Below are 14677 nucleotides of genomic sequence, written 5' to 3'. Positions count from 1 at the left end.
TGGGAAAGTAGTGGAATGTGTTAATTGTAGGGGTGCCCATGGAGCTGGGGATCAGAAATGTCCTGTGCGAGAGAGGCAGGTTTCCAGGGTTAGAGTAGAGCAGAAGTTGTCATGCTGAGGCAGTGAAGAAAGTAGAGGAAGATGGGTTAAGGGGAGGAGTGGTGAGAGTAGTAGAGATATACCAGTACAGAGGGATAGGCCAAAAAGTGAAATAAGTTTCAGTAAGATTGGATTTTTAGCTTTTATATCAATGGTTATTAATTGTACTGCAGGGATGGATTGGAAATCTCATAAAGTTGGGGTTGTGGTGACAGCTGCAGAGAGGTATTTGGGTGTACGAGACTTGACAGCAGAAGAGTTACAGGATGTGTTAAGTGGTGATGTCCCATCCTTTCAGGGTGATGGCATGAGGTAGGAATACATACATTTCATTAGTGGAGTAGGGGGGTGTTTATTTTATATCATTTTGAAATGAGTGAGTATACTGTTAGATGGTAGGGTATTTATTTATACATTTTTATTTTTCAAGTAAAGTATAAGGGAGTTGTACTCCAGTCTAGTATGTGGTGGTAATGCAACAAATTGGATGCCAACCGCCGTTAAAAGACACACTTCTTCTTCTATGAGGTTTAAGTGTTTGGACCGAAGCCTCAGTCTTCTGGATACCTCCAATCGTCCACATGGTTGGCTGCCACCGGAAACTTTGGGAAGATTGCCCATTATTTGTATTTTTTTCCTATGAACCCAGAAACCTGAGGCAGTGGGAGAATCTTATTCAAGTAAGAACATATATGATCAAAAATGTATTATTAGCTAACTTAGCTTGCTACAGAAATGTAATGTGCAGACTAACTCAAATGAGCTGCTAAGGTAACGTTCACTGCCTTTTACATCAGTGGAGGTTGCTGAGGCGAGGACGACTCATAATGATGGCTGGAACGAATCAAATAGAATATCAAACATCTGGAAACCATGCGTTTGTATTTGATACCATTCCACGGATTCTGCTCCAGCCATTACCACGAGCCCGTTCTCCCCAATTAAGGTGCCACCAACCTCCTGTGCTTTACATATTGTATAGCTAGCTAAGTTAATTAAATATTACCAGCTTGCTAACTTCATATTAGCTAGTTAGCATTCTTGATGTTTTTATTGTTGTAACTAAATGCATTTGTAGCTAGCTAGGTAGCTACAAGCTAACAATCATGGAAGACGGTGAAAGGATTTGCTAGCAGTTCTAGATGTCAAAGAAGGGAGAGCAGACTACTCTGGATAGAGCAGGTACCTTTGTGGGAGGGCCTTATGCAAATATTCTCCAGTTCTAGTCCCTAGCAAGAAGAAACTGAGGACAGAGATGTAGTAACATAATTAGGGCTGTCTAATTTTAGTAAAAATGCAGCCTGTTTCTTAGTGATGTCTTCTGTCCTCAGAGAGCCATGGGACCTCTACATCTGCAGGCAGTTTCAATGAATGTCCCAAGAAAAAAAGGGTACATCCTTGTATACCATGGATTATATGTGTACCTATGTTGGCAAAGTTTGTAAACAAAAATACAGTTTAAAAGTCATGCAATGTATAAACATTTGACAACTGGAGCAGGCCAACCATACTGGGTGTGCACACTTCTGTTTCAGCCCAGAAATAACACACCTGATTCAAGGTATCAAACCTAAATAGTTTATAATCAAGTGTGCTATTATTGGGCTGGAACGGAAGTCTGCTCACCCAATAGATCAGGGATCAGTGGAGCGAGGTTGGCCACCTCCGGTATTGAATTATTTTTGTTTACCTGTAATTATGCTTTTGTGATAAATAGCCTACTTGTTACTAAAACTTTACATTTGAGTTAGCTTACTTGTACACTTTGAAATGATATGAAACAGTGTTGATTCTTTGAAGTTAAGTGTTTAAACATGTTTTAATTGTTAACTTAACTATTATTCAAGATTAACTAGTGTTAATGTTGATTAATTACAGATCACAATCCTGCAATAAAGAGGGGAAGGGAATGTTCGTGTTTGTTTCTCAAATGAACATTACCATTTTGTCAGTCATAAGCTCTCCAATTAGATTTATTTGATTGTCACAACTTTTTCAGGATATCAGCCATGTGGGAGGCGGCAGGTAGTGGTTAGAGCGTTGGGCCAGTAACCGAAAGGTTGCTTGATCGAATCCCCGAGCTGACAAGGTAAAAATCTGTCATTCTGTCCCTGAACAAGGCAGTTAACTCAAGGCCGTCATTGTAAATAAGAATTTGTTCTTAACTGACTTGCCTAGTGATAGGAATTTTGGGGATTGATAGGAATAATGACTAAACAATATCTACATTTTAAATAGAACTATAACTAATTAAACTCTCCTCTGTTTTATTATATCTGATTAACAATATTAATTCATAAGGAAGGGATTGTGGAGCATGAAACAGGGGGGTAATAAAATAAATACCATTCCAGCCAGGTTAGAGGGGACTGGAATTGTGGGTTTTTAAGTAAGCAGAAAAGGTAACCTATGGTTGAACACTTAACTTAGCTCTGGGATGTTTAGATAAGGCAGTGTGTTTTCTCAGGTTTTCCATTAGCTGGAACTGTCTGCTGAATGGTGATGGATGAAAACTTCAGAAGTTTATCTTGATTTAACTGTGTGTCTGGACTAAGAGAGCAAAGGGGTTGGAATGGTTGATAGGAGGACAAACGTTTTAGAACCTATGACGTCATATTTTGTATATAAACTGTTGTTCACTCCGAGAATAATTACTATTATCTCATTTTAATAAGACTGGTCTCTGTCTATTTTATGCAAATAGGAATCTTACACATTTTTATAAAATAGACAGTTATTTAATTGATGTATAATTAATAGGAATTATGAAATTCCAGTGACACCTAGTTAAAAAAAAAAGGTTAAATAATTTTAAAAAAGTGAACCCATTATGCAGCTGATAATGGCATGCAGCACCAATGCAGCCATTTGCCTACAGCAGTGGATCCCAACTCCAGTCCTTGAGTACCCCCAACAGCACACCGGATTCAACTCATTGAGGGCCTGATAATTAGTTGACAAGAGGAATCAGGTCTGTTTGTCTGGGGCTAGAATAAAACTCTACCCCTTGACATTGTGCATCTGAATTAGATAATAGCTTAACCCACACAATGTTTGTATTGTTCAGCTATATGTTATCAATTTAAAAACTATACCAGTAGGCAATGTATGAGGCTGATCATTATACTAGATTTTCTACATGCCTTGTGCTGACAAGATTGTTTAGTTCATATCCAACCCTTGCAATCGAGGTGGTGAAATGTCTGGAAGCAGATGGGATCCTTAGCTTAAAACATACAACTACTACCAAGTTCAATGCCAGATACTTTTCTCCCAGAGGGTCTGAGTGGCACTTGGAGGCACCACCGTGATATTGAAGATAGTTTTTTAAAGACTACCACAACTACATTGTCTACACTAAATGTGTTTAAATTGTAAAGGAATGACACGTTTCAAGTTAATGTCACATGCGCAGTAAAATGCCTTTAATGCAAACTCAAAAACCAACAATGCAATAATCAAATGTATTTCTAGAAAAAAGCACACAAGAAATATGAAAAACACAATAAAGTAAACAAACATACTATATACAGGAAATATTAAAAGAGTTAGTTCCAATACCATATTTACATGTGCAGGGATACTGGGGTGATGGAGGTAGATATGTATAGGGGTAAGGTGACAGGGATACTGGGGTGATGGAGGTAGATATGTATAGGGGTAAGGTGATTAGGCAACAGGATATAAGATAAACAGAGTAACAGCAGCTTGTGGGTGTGTAGTTTGTATAAATGTATGTGCATATTATGTGTGAGTGAGAAAATTGAGTGTTTGTTTTGGAGTGACCGTGTGTAGGGCCCTGTGAGTGTGCATAGATGGTGCAAAACACTGAAATAAAAGGTCAACAAAGATGCAAGGTAAGCTTGGTCCGTGTAGCAATTTTGTTAGCTAATTATCAGTGGTATTGCTTGGGGATAGAAGCTGTTCCATCTCTTGCTGTGCTGCAGCAGAGAATCTATGGCTTGGGTGGTTGGGGTCTTTCACCTGATATGGAGGTCCAGGATGGCAGGGAGCTCGGCCTCAGTGATGTACTGGGCTGCCCGCACAACCCTCTCTAGCGCCATGCGATCGAGGGCGATGCTATTGCTATACCAAGCAGTGATGCAGCCAGTCCATATGCTCTCAAAGGTACAGTTGTAGAACCTTTTCAGGATTTGAGAGCCCATGCCAAACTTTTTCTGCTACTGTTTATTATACAAACATAGTCACTTTACCTCTACCTACATGTACATATTACCTCGACTAATGTTATTTTATTGTTGCACCTTAATTTTTTAATTCATTCTTTTCTCCAGTTTATTTCAGTAAATACTTTAACACTTATTTTTCTTAACTGCATTGTTGGTTAAGGGCTTGTATAAGTAAGAATTTCACTGTAAGGTCTATCTATACCTGTTGTATTTGGCGCATGTGAATTATATATCTTTTTGATTTAGTGACGCCAAATTAAAATGACCGGAACCAGAAAGGCAGCCTCTCCCCGACTCCACTATCCTGTCTGCCTGGTGAATAAAGAATCCATCGAGTTGTATAGCCATGGGGTGCATCTTGTTTGAGAAAAAGATGAAGAAGTAGTAGAAACTGATGCTGCTGCAGCATTACCCATCTTCACAGGGGGAATCCAGTCAACATGGGTGTCTTGATATAGGTCAGCTGGTGAACCTACTGTACATAAACACATGAGAAGTACACCTGACGTTAGAATATCAAATCTTCAGGACCCCTATACCACCGGGGCTCTTAAGTGTTTGGTTGTGTTTAATTCATTCAGGTGTTTTAGTGTTATATAAAGATTAAATCTATTGTTGGGCTAGAACAACCATTACCATTGGTTGGTCCAGCATATTTCATTGAGGCCTTTGTCCTATGCGGTAATGTCCATACATTTTCCCTCATCTTATGAATAAAGTTATAAAATGATCATTGAGTTATCATATGAATGTTTTTTTGAACAATAATTTCCTTCAGACTCTATGGACATCATATTGTACAATTTGTGTCTACCCTTTTCATGGTCATGGCAAGAAGGGAACCTTTTGTAAAATAAACGTAATATTTTACATTTCATAGCAGATACTGAGAATATACGCAGCGGGTTAGAAGAATTAGGATAAGGTCGTAAAACAAGTTAAGGTTAGCTAAAAAGTCAAATAAAACTTTTTACGTCAATTTGCGAAAAACTGGATCCCTTTTAGCCAAGACCGCTTTTCAGCCTAGATTATTACACAGAGGTAAAGACCGTTTCAAGTTGGATATTCAACGGACATTCGCGCTTTCAAACCTCAATAGCTTTCAAACCACTTGAGCCACAGACTCCAAATAACTGTCATGATGTTGGAAAAATTGTGCACAACATTGCACAGGTCTTATTTTCATGATTCGGACATTAATTTGCTTTCCAAAGCTAATAAATGTGGAAATGTGAGCAGCATTTTGTATTCCAAGTTGAATTAGTTAGGGAGCATAAACAAAGTACAATGTTTTTTTACATTCACATTTCAATAGCTCCTTGGTCATGTGACCTACTGACTTCAAACAAGGTTCAGTGTCTTTATTGCACACCCTTTAGTTTGTGCATTTTCATCTCACATGGTTTTACATGAATTTTTCAAAAAATTGAATTTCAATAGCTCCTTGGTCACGTGACCTGGTGATTTCAAACAAGGTTCAGAATGTCCACTGACTACCCTTCTATATTGCACAGCCTTTAGTTTGCCCATTTTCATCTCACATGGTTTTACATTAATTTTTCAAAATGTAGAATTTCAAGAGCTCCTTGGTTATGTGACCTAGTGACTTCAAACAAGGTTCAGAATGTCCACTCCGTGGGCCTACACATTGCACACCCTTTGGTCATTTTCATCTCACATGGTTTTACATGCATTTTTCAAAATGTAAAATTTCAATAGCTCCTTGGTCATGTGACCTAATGTCCAATGACTGCCCTTCTATATTGCACACTCTTGTTTGTGTACTGTAAAATCACACGGTGTCATGTACATTTTTCATAGTTTCAAATTTGCAATAGCTCCTTGGTCATGTCAATTACACACCTAAAAAGCATGCAGTGGATGTACACCCATGTTGCATAATCTCTAGTCATGTATCTTCTATATTGTTGTACATTAATATTAGTTTGACAATTAGGGGGTTCAGTCCAGTGTTGTGTTTACCCTTTTCTTTAATATTTATCTACAATAATTGGTAGTTCTAAGTAGCTATTTTCCCTGTTTTTTTATTTGTCCACAGTATTTAACAATACACAATAGGAGAGACAGATAATATCTCCTTTCGTCATTAATATTAACCAAGGAAAAGGGCAAAGTACAAAGAGTCATGCTATTACTTGTCCAAAGCAGGGATGGAGAGTGAGCTGGTGAAGTAGGCTGCAGTGGGTTTGCTGGTCAATACATATACTGAACATGGGTGGGTGCTGCTATGGTGACCAGTGAGCTGAGATAAGGCGGGGCTTTACCTAGCAAAGACTTATAGATGACCTGGAGCCAGTGGGTTTGGCGACGAATATGAAGTGAGGGCCAGGCAACGAGAGCATACAGGTCGCAGTGGTGGGTAGTATATGGGGCTTTGGTGACGAAACGGATGGCACTGTGATAGACTGCATCCAATTTGCTGAGTCGAGTGTTGGAGGCTATTTTGTAAATGACATCACCGAAGTCAAGGATTGGTAGGATAGTCAGTTTTATGAGGGTATATTTGGCAGCATGAGTGAAGGCTGATTTGTTGCGAAATAGGAAGCCGATTCTAGATTTCATTTTGAATTGGAGATGCTTAATATCTGGAAGTCTGGAAGGAGAGTTTACAGTCTAACCAGACACCTAGGTATTTTTAGTTGTCCACGTATTCTAAGTCAGAACCGTCCAGAGTAGTGATGCTAGGCGGGTGGGCAGATGCGGGCAGCAATCGGTTGAAGAGCATGCATTTAGTTTTACTTGCATTTAAGAGCAGTTGGAGGCCACGGAAGGAGAGTTGTATGGCATTGAAGCCCGTCTGAAGGTTAGTTAACATAGTGTCCAAAGAAGGGCCAGAAGTATACAGAATGGTGTCGTCTGCGTAGAGGTGGATCAGAGAATCAACAGCCACAAGAGTGACATCATTGATGTATACAGAGAAAAGAGTCGGCCCGAGAATTGAACCCTGTGGCACCTCCATAGAGACTGGCAGAGGTCCGGACAACAGGCCCTCCCATTTGACACACTGAACACTATCTGAGAAGTAGTTGGTGAACCAGGCGAGGCAGTCATTTGAGAAACCAAGGCTGTTGAGTCTGCCGATAAGAATGCGGTGATTGACAGAGTCGAAAGGCTTGGCCAGGTCGATGAATACGGCTGCACAGTATTGTCTTTTGTCGATGGCGATTATGATATTGTTTAGGACCTTGAGCGTGGCTGAGGTGCACCCATGACCAGCTCGGAAAACAGATTGCATAGCGGAGAAGGTACGGTGGGATTCGAAATGGTCGGTGATCTGTTTGTTAACTTGGCTTTCAAAGACCTTAGAAAGGCAGGGTAGGATAGATATAGGTCTGAAACAGTTTGGTTCTAGAGTGTCTCCCCCTTTGAAGAGGGGGATGACCGTGGCAGCTTTCCAATCTTTGGGGATCTCAGACGATAAGAAAGAGAGGTTGAACAGGCTAGTAATAGGGGTTGCAACAATTGAGGCGGATAATTTTAGAAAGAGAGGGTCCAGATTGTCTAGCCCAGCAGATTTTTAGGGGTCCAGATTTTGCAGCTCTTTCAGAACATCAGCTATCTGGACTTGGGTGAAGGAGAAATGGGGAGGCTTGGGCAAGTTGCTGTGGGGGGTGCAGAGCTGTTGACCGGGTAGGGGTAGCCAGGTGGAAAGCAAGGCCAGCTGTAGAAAAATGCTTATTGAAATTCTCGATAATCGTTGACGGTGTTTCCTAGCTGAGGTGCAGTAGGCAGCTGGGAGCAGGTGCTCTTATTCTCCATGGACTTTACAGTGTCCCAGAACTTTTTGGAGTTTGTGCAAATATCTGTTTGAAAAAGCTAGCCTTTGCTTTCCTAACTGCCCGTGTATATTGGTTCCTAACTTCCCTGAAAAGTTGCATATCGCGGGGACTATTTGATGCTAATGCAGAACGCAACAGGATGTTTTTGTTATGGTTAAGGGCAGCCGGGTCTGGAGTGAACCAAGGGCTATATCTGTTCCTGGTTCTACATTTTTGGAAATATGGGCATGCTTATTTAAGATGGAGAGGAAAGCACTTTTAAAGAATAACCAGGCATCCTTTACTGACGGAATGAGGTCAATATCTTTCCAGAATACCCGGGCCAGGTCGATTAGAAAGGCCTGCTCGCTGAAGTGTTTTAGGGAGCGTTTGTCTGTTATGAAGGGTGGTCGTTTGACCGCGGACCCACTACGGACACAGGCAATGAGGCAGTGATCGCTGAGATCCTGGTTGAAGACAGCAGAGGTGTATTTAGAGGACAGGTTGGTCAGGATGATATCTATGAGGGTGCCCGAGTTTACAGATTTGGGGTTGTACCTGGTAGATTCCATGATAATTTGGGTGAGATTGAGGGCATCTAGTTTAGATTGTAGGACGGCCAGGGTGTTAAGCATATCCCAGTTAACAATATCCCAGTTAACAGCACAAACTCTGAAGATAAATGGGGGGCAATTAATTCACATATGGTGTCCAGGGCGCAGCTGGGGGCTGAGGGGGGTCTGTAACCAGCGGCAACAGTGAGAGACTTATTTCTGGAAAGGTGGATTTTTAAAAGTAGAAGCTCAAACTGTTTGGGCACAGACCTGGATAGCATGACAGAACTCTGCAGGCTGTATCTGCAGTAGATTGCAACTCCACCCCCTTTGGCAGATCTGTCTTGGCGGAAAATGTATACACATACACAGAGGCATTTTTCGACTATGATTTTACCACTCAGAATCCAGAATGGATATGACAATGAGGCCAGAACAAGATGGAATACACCCTTACAACAATCTACTTTTTGATCTTCTTGACTTCTTATCTGGTAAACTGCTACTGTGTGTAAAGAAAAGAGCCCCAATTAGGGGTTATTGTACAGTAAAAAAAAGCTGATTTAGATTAAAAACTAAAGCCCTGTGTCTCCGTTCATAGAGGCATGAGAGACTAGTCAGTGATATAATTGAGTTGGCACTTTATTGGCCCAAACACCCATAGACCCACAAGGTTGAGGTTACTCATGGACAGTAATACATTTTTGCATTGATGCATTGTCTTCTAACTGTCCAAGAATAGGATCCAAAGTGTTAGGAAATATTTGTTCCCATAAATCCAAAGGAGGATGTCTCTCCTCATACCTCTGGCACTTTAGTCAGACTGCCAGACTGTGCACCACAGAGCCAATCAGGAGAGAATACATACAGGTCAACGGTGACAATTGAAAGTCAAGGGGTGTGTCTGTGCCTTTTGGATTACTCTCTCTTTACAGAGAACCCCTGTGGTTCAAGTCTGCTCTGCACATGTCTGAAAGTGACAGAGCCAGCAGCCAAGAGAGTATTTCACTGTATGTCATAAAAAAGTATTACACTTAGATCCAGTACAATGGAATAACTAAGATCTGAATTTGAATGCAGCGTGTTCCGATTCCTCCTTCTCCTTCTGTCCATCAGGGTCAACCAAAAACCACAACCCTCATACCTCTTCAAAAAAAGTACCTAAATCAGTTTTGGAAAAAGGATTCTACACACAAGACATAGGAATTTATTTTCCCAGTTAGATAAATGGTAGGCCATGCATCAAATAACTATTTTCATCAGAAAAACTAACCCTCAAATGCAATATTGCATTTTGTAAGTTGTCTGCAGGTGGCTTGTTGTGAATGCACTCAAATATCAAGTCATTATCAGGTTATGTAAAATGCGTTCTAATACTCTATTTGTCTTAATGTACAGTCTATGAAAGTGATGCTATGAAAATGATTATTTCACGTTATCAAGCTCACTGTGACCGACAAATCACTGCCTATTACTGTGATTAAAAAGAGGCCTACCTGTGCGCCTTCCTTTAAGCACCTCTGTTCGAACACCTGTCCTGTCCTTGATCCATACCACCTACAGTGGGGCAAAAAAGTATTTAGTCAGCCACCAATTGTGCAAGTTCTCCCATTCCTCCATGCAGATCTCCTCTAGAGCAGTGATGTTTTGGGTCTGTTGCTGGGCAACATGGACTTTCAACTCCCTCCAAAGATTTTCTATGGGGTTGTGATCTGGAGACTGGCTAGGCCACTCCAGGACCTTGAAATGCTTCTTACGAAGCCACTCCTTCGTTGCCCGGGCCGTGTGTTTGGGATCATTGTCATGCTGAAAGACCCAGCCACGTTTTATCTTCAATGCCCTTGCTGATGGAAGGAGGTTTTCACTCAAAATCTCACGATACATGGCCCCATTCATTCTTTCCTTTACACAGATCAGTCGTCCTGGTCCCTTTGCAGAAAAACAGCCCCAAAGCATGATGTTTCCACCCCCGTGCTTCACAGTATGTATGGTGTTCTTTGGATGCAACTCAGCATTCTTTGTCCTCCAAACACGACGAGTTGCGTTTTTACCAAAAAGTTATATTTTGGTTTCATCTGACCATATGACATTCTCCCAATCTTCTTCTGGATCATCCAAATGCTCTCTAGCAAACTTCAGACGGGCCTGGACATGTACTGGCTTAAGCAGGGGGACACGTCTGGCACTGCAGGATTTGAGTCCCTGGCGGCGTAGTGTGTTACTGATGGTAGGCTTTGTTACTTTGGTCCCAGCTCTCTGCAGGTCATTCACTAGTCCCCCCGTGTGGTTCTGGGATTTTTGCTCACCGTTCTTGTGATCATTTTGACCCCACGGGGTGAGATCTTGCGTGGAGCCCCAGATCGAGGGAGATTATCAGTGGTCTTGTATGTCTTACATTTCCTAATAATTGCTCCCACAGTTGATTTCTTCAAACAAAGCTGCTTACTTATTGCAGATTCAGTCTTCCCAGCCTGGTGCAGGTCTACAATTTTGTTTCTGGTGTCCTTTGACAGCTCTTTGGTCTTGGCCATAGTGGAGTTTGGAGTGTGACTGTTTCAGGTTGTGGACAGGTGTATTTTATACTGATAACAAGTTCAAACAGGTGCCATTAATACAGGTAACGAGTGGAGGACAGAGGAGCCTCTTAAAGAAGAAGTTACAGGTCTGTGAGAGCCAGAAATCTTGCTTGTTTGTAGGTGACCAAATACTTATTTTCCACCATAATTTGCAAATAAATTCATTAAAAATCCTACAATGTGATTTTCTGGATTTTATTTTCTAATTTTGTCTGTCATAGTTGAAGTATACCTATGATGAAAATTACAGCCCTCTCTCAACTTTTTAAGTGGGAGAACTTGCACAATTGGTGGCTGTCTAAATCCTTTTTTGACCCACTGTACAGCCATTTGCGGATCTTTTCAGTATCCATGTGAAAGATAGTTATTGCGAGGCTGGTACATCAGTTAAGAACACATTCTTATTTTCAATGACTGCCTAGGAACTGTGGGTTAACTACCTTGTTCAGGGGCAGAACGACAGATTTTCACCTTGTCAGCTCAGGGGTTCAAATCTTGCAACCGCACAGTTAACTAGTCCAATGCTCTAACCATTGCACTCCACGAGTAGCCTGCCTGTTACGCGAATGTAGTAGAAGCCAAGGTAAATAGCTAGCTAGCATTAAACGTATCTTATAAAAAACAATCAATCATAATCACTAGTTATAACTACTGATCCAGTTTAGCAGGCAATATTAACCAGGTGAAATTGTGTAATTTCTCTTGCGTTCATTGCACGCAGAGTCAGGGTATATGCAACAGTTTGGGCTGCCTGGCTCATTGCGAACTAATTTGCCAGAATTTTACGTAATTATGACGTACATTGAAGGTTGTGCAATGTAACAAGAATATTTAGACTTAGGGATGCCACCCATTAGATAAAATACAGAACGGTTCCGTATTTCACTGAAATAATAATAAACATTTTGTTTTCGAAATGATAGTTTCCGGATTCGATCATATTAATGACGAAAGGCTTGTATTTGTGTGAGTTATTATGTTATAATTAAGTCTGATTTGATAGAGCAATCTGACTGAGCAGCAGCAGGCCCGTAATCATTCATTCAAACAGCACTTTCGTGTGTTTTGCCAGCAGCTCTTCGCAAGCACAGCGCTGTTTATGACTTCAAGCCTATCAGCCTAATGGCTGGTGTAACCAATGTGAAATGGCTAGCTAGTTAGCTGGGTGTGCGCTAATATTGTTTCAAACGTCACTCGCTTTTAGATTTGGAGTAGTTATTCCCCTTGCCGGTGGGTAATGATGCTTCGAGTGTGGCTGTTGTCTATGTGTTCCTGGTTCGAGCCCAGGTAGGGGCAAGGAGGGGGACAGAAGCTATACTGTTACACTGGCAATACTATAGTGCCTATAAGAACATCCAATAGTCAAAGGTATATGAAATACAAATGGTATAGAGAGAAATAGTCCTATAAATACTATATTAACTACAACCTAAAACCTCTTACCTTGGAATATTGAAGTCTCATGTTAAAAGGAACCACCAACTTTCATATGTTCTCATGTTCTGAGCAAGGAACTTAAACGTTAGCTTTCTTACATGGCACATATTGCACTTTTACTTTCTTCTCCAACACTTTGTTTTTGCATTATTTAAACCAAATTGAACATGTTTCATTATTTATTTGAGGTTAAATAGATTTTATCGATGTTTATATTAAGTTAAAATAAGTGTTAATTCAGTATTGTTGTAATTGTCATTATTACAAATTTTTTAAAAAAATATATAATATTTGGCCGATTAATCGGGGGGGGGGGGGGGGGGGGGAATCCTCCACTAATCGGTATCGACCTTGAAAAATCATAATCGGTCGACCTCTAGAAAGTACACAAACAAGAGTGTGCAATATAGAAGGGTAGTCAGCGGACATGACCAAGGAGCTATTGAAATTTTACATTATGAAAAATGTATGTAAAATCATGTGAGATGAAAATGGACAAACTAAAGGGTGTGCGATAAAGAAGGGTAGTAAAGAGGACATTTTGAACCTTGTTTGAAATCACCAGGTCACATGACCAAGGAGCTATTGAAATTCTACATTTTGAAAAATTTATGTAAAACCATGTGAGATGAAAATGGACAAACTAAAGGGTGTGCGATAAAGAAGGGTAGTAAAGAGGACATTTTGAACCTTGTTTGAAATCACCAGGTCACATGACCAAGGAGCTATTGAAATTCTACATTTTGAAAAATGTATGTAAAACCATGTGAGATGAAAATGGACAAACTAAAGGGTGTGCAATGTCTATGCCATCGGGTTAGCTACAACCAGTTTTGAAAGTGTTTGGAGTAATGGTTAAAGAGCTATTGAAATGTGAAAATGTTGATTTGTCAATATGTTGACGGTCCATAACTACTGTTGGTGGACGTAAGGAAAACTACAGGCGAATATCCAACTTGATACTCTTTACCTCGGTCTAGATTACATGGTTGCTTTCAAGACAAGGTCGTTCTAATTGATCTGTTGTCAGTAGAGTAGGCCTAGACTACCATAGTATTAAAAAAAGATTCTGTTAATGTCTCCAGTGTAGTAGAATTGCATTTAAAGTTATCAACGGCAACATTTTTCCCGTGCAAAGGAAAGAAACGTCTCTGATATAGCCTATTAACATATGCCACTACGCGCTTATTAACAGCCTAAATGATCACTATCCAATCTACTCATCACATTAGGAATAGTAGGTTCACATTAGCCCGCAAATGCGACGATAGAGGCATGCAATACTTTGTTATAAGAGGCATTTTTATGGTGAAAAAAAATGGATTTCCAAAACTTGAAACTCACGCGACACATGTTAAAAGCTAGACTACAAGCTATCGAGCCAACTAACTTAAGTGCTGTTAACGCCTGGTTAGCATAACAGCGAAAATAAAATCAAAATCGATAAGACTTGACCTACCAATGATGAAATGATCGTAGCAAACCCTGTATTGACAGCTGTCTAGGTTGAGGTCTTGACGGGCAAAAAGGTTTCTTCGTTTCTCTGAGTTCTTGAGTCTTATCTCATTGGTATTGCCAATGGTGTTTCATGATTGCGGGGAATCTTTAAACATCTTTTTCCCCCTTTGTGTTTCCGGCCTCGTTTGAGCAGCCATATACTCCACAGAAAATGACCGTGGTGATGAATCAACTAGTTCTAGTCACACTTATAATTCAGTTTGGGGTAGCCCCTCGGCTGTTGTCAGAATAATTAATGCAGTAGTCTTCCAACATAGCCGCCAGGAGGCGTTCTACGTCAACTGAAAGCTCACCAGGGTTGCCAGGTCCAACTAAAATGTCTAGCCCGATGACATATGAAAACCCACTCACAAGGCCTTTTTGCAGCAAGAGGGGAGTTGCCACATTTATCCAATAAACCCTTTTCCCATAACGTTTTCGAGCGAAATAAGAAGGAACATCGACATTATTTTGAACAACGTAGGCTAAGAAGCAAAATTTGTTTTTTCCATCAAAATAATAATTAAAGCGAATTTAAGGATATG

General features: G+C 40.5%; 1 long non-coding RNA gene across 1 annotated transcript; it reads right to left on the bottom strand.

Moving 5' to 3' along the window:
* Nucleotides 1–3502: 3502 nt before the first annotated feature.
* LOC116356586 (uncharacterized) lies at nt 3503–14459 on the bottom strand. The gene is made up of 3 exons (XR_004204980.1): nt 14095–14459; nt 10119–10179; nt 3503–4764 (listed from the first exon to the last, which is right to left on the bottom strand). It is a non-coding gene; the product is annotated as an uncharacterized LOC116356586 (long non-coding RNA).
* Nucleotides 14460–14677: the final 218 nt, after the last annotated feature.

Source organism: Oncorhynchus kisutch, linkage group LG23, assembly GCF_002021735.2.
Source record: "Oncorhynchus kisutch isolate 150728-3 linkage group LG23, Okis_V2, whole genome shotgun sequence".
Classification (NCBI taxonomy): Eukaryota; Metazoa; Chordata; class Actinopteri; order Salmoniformes; family Salmonidae; genus Oncorhynchus; species Oncorhynchus kisutch.
This window is presented reverse-complemented; position numbering and strand designations above follow the sequence as displayed.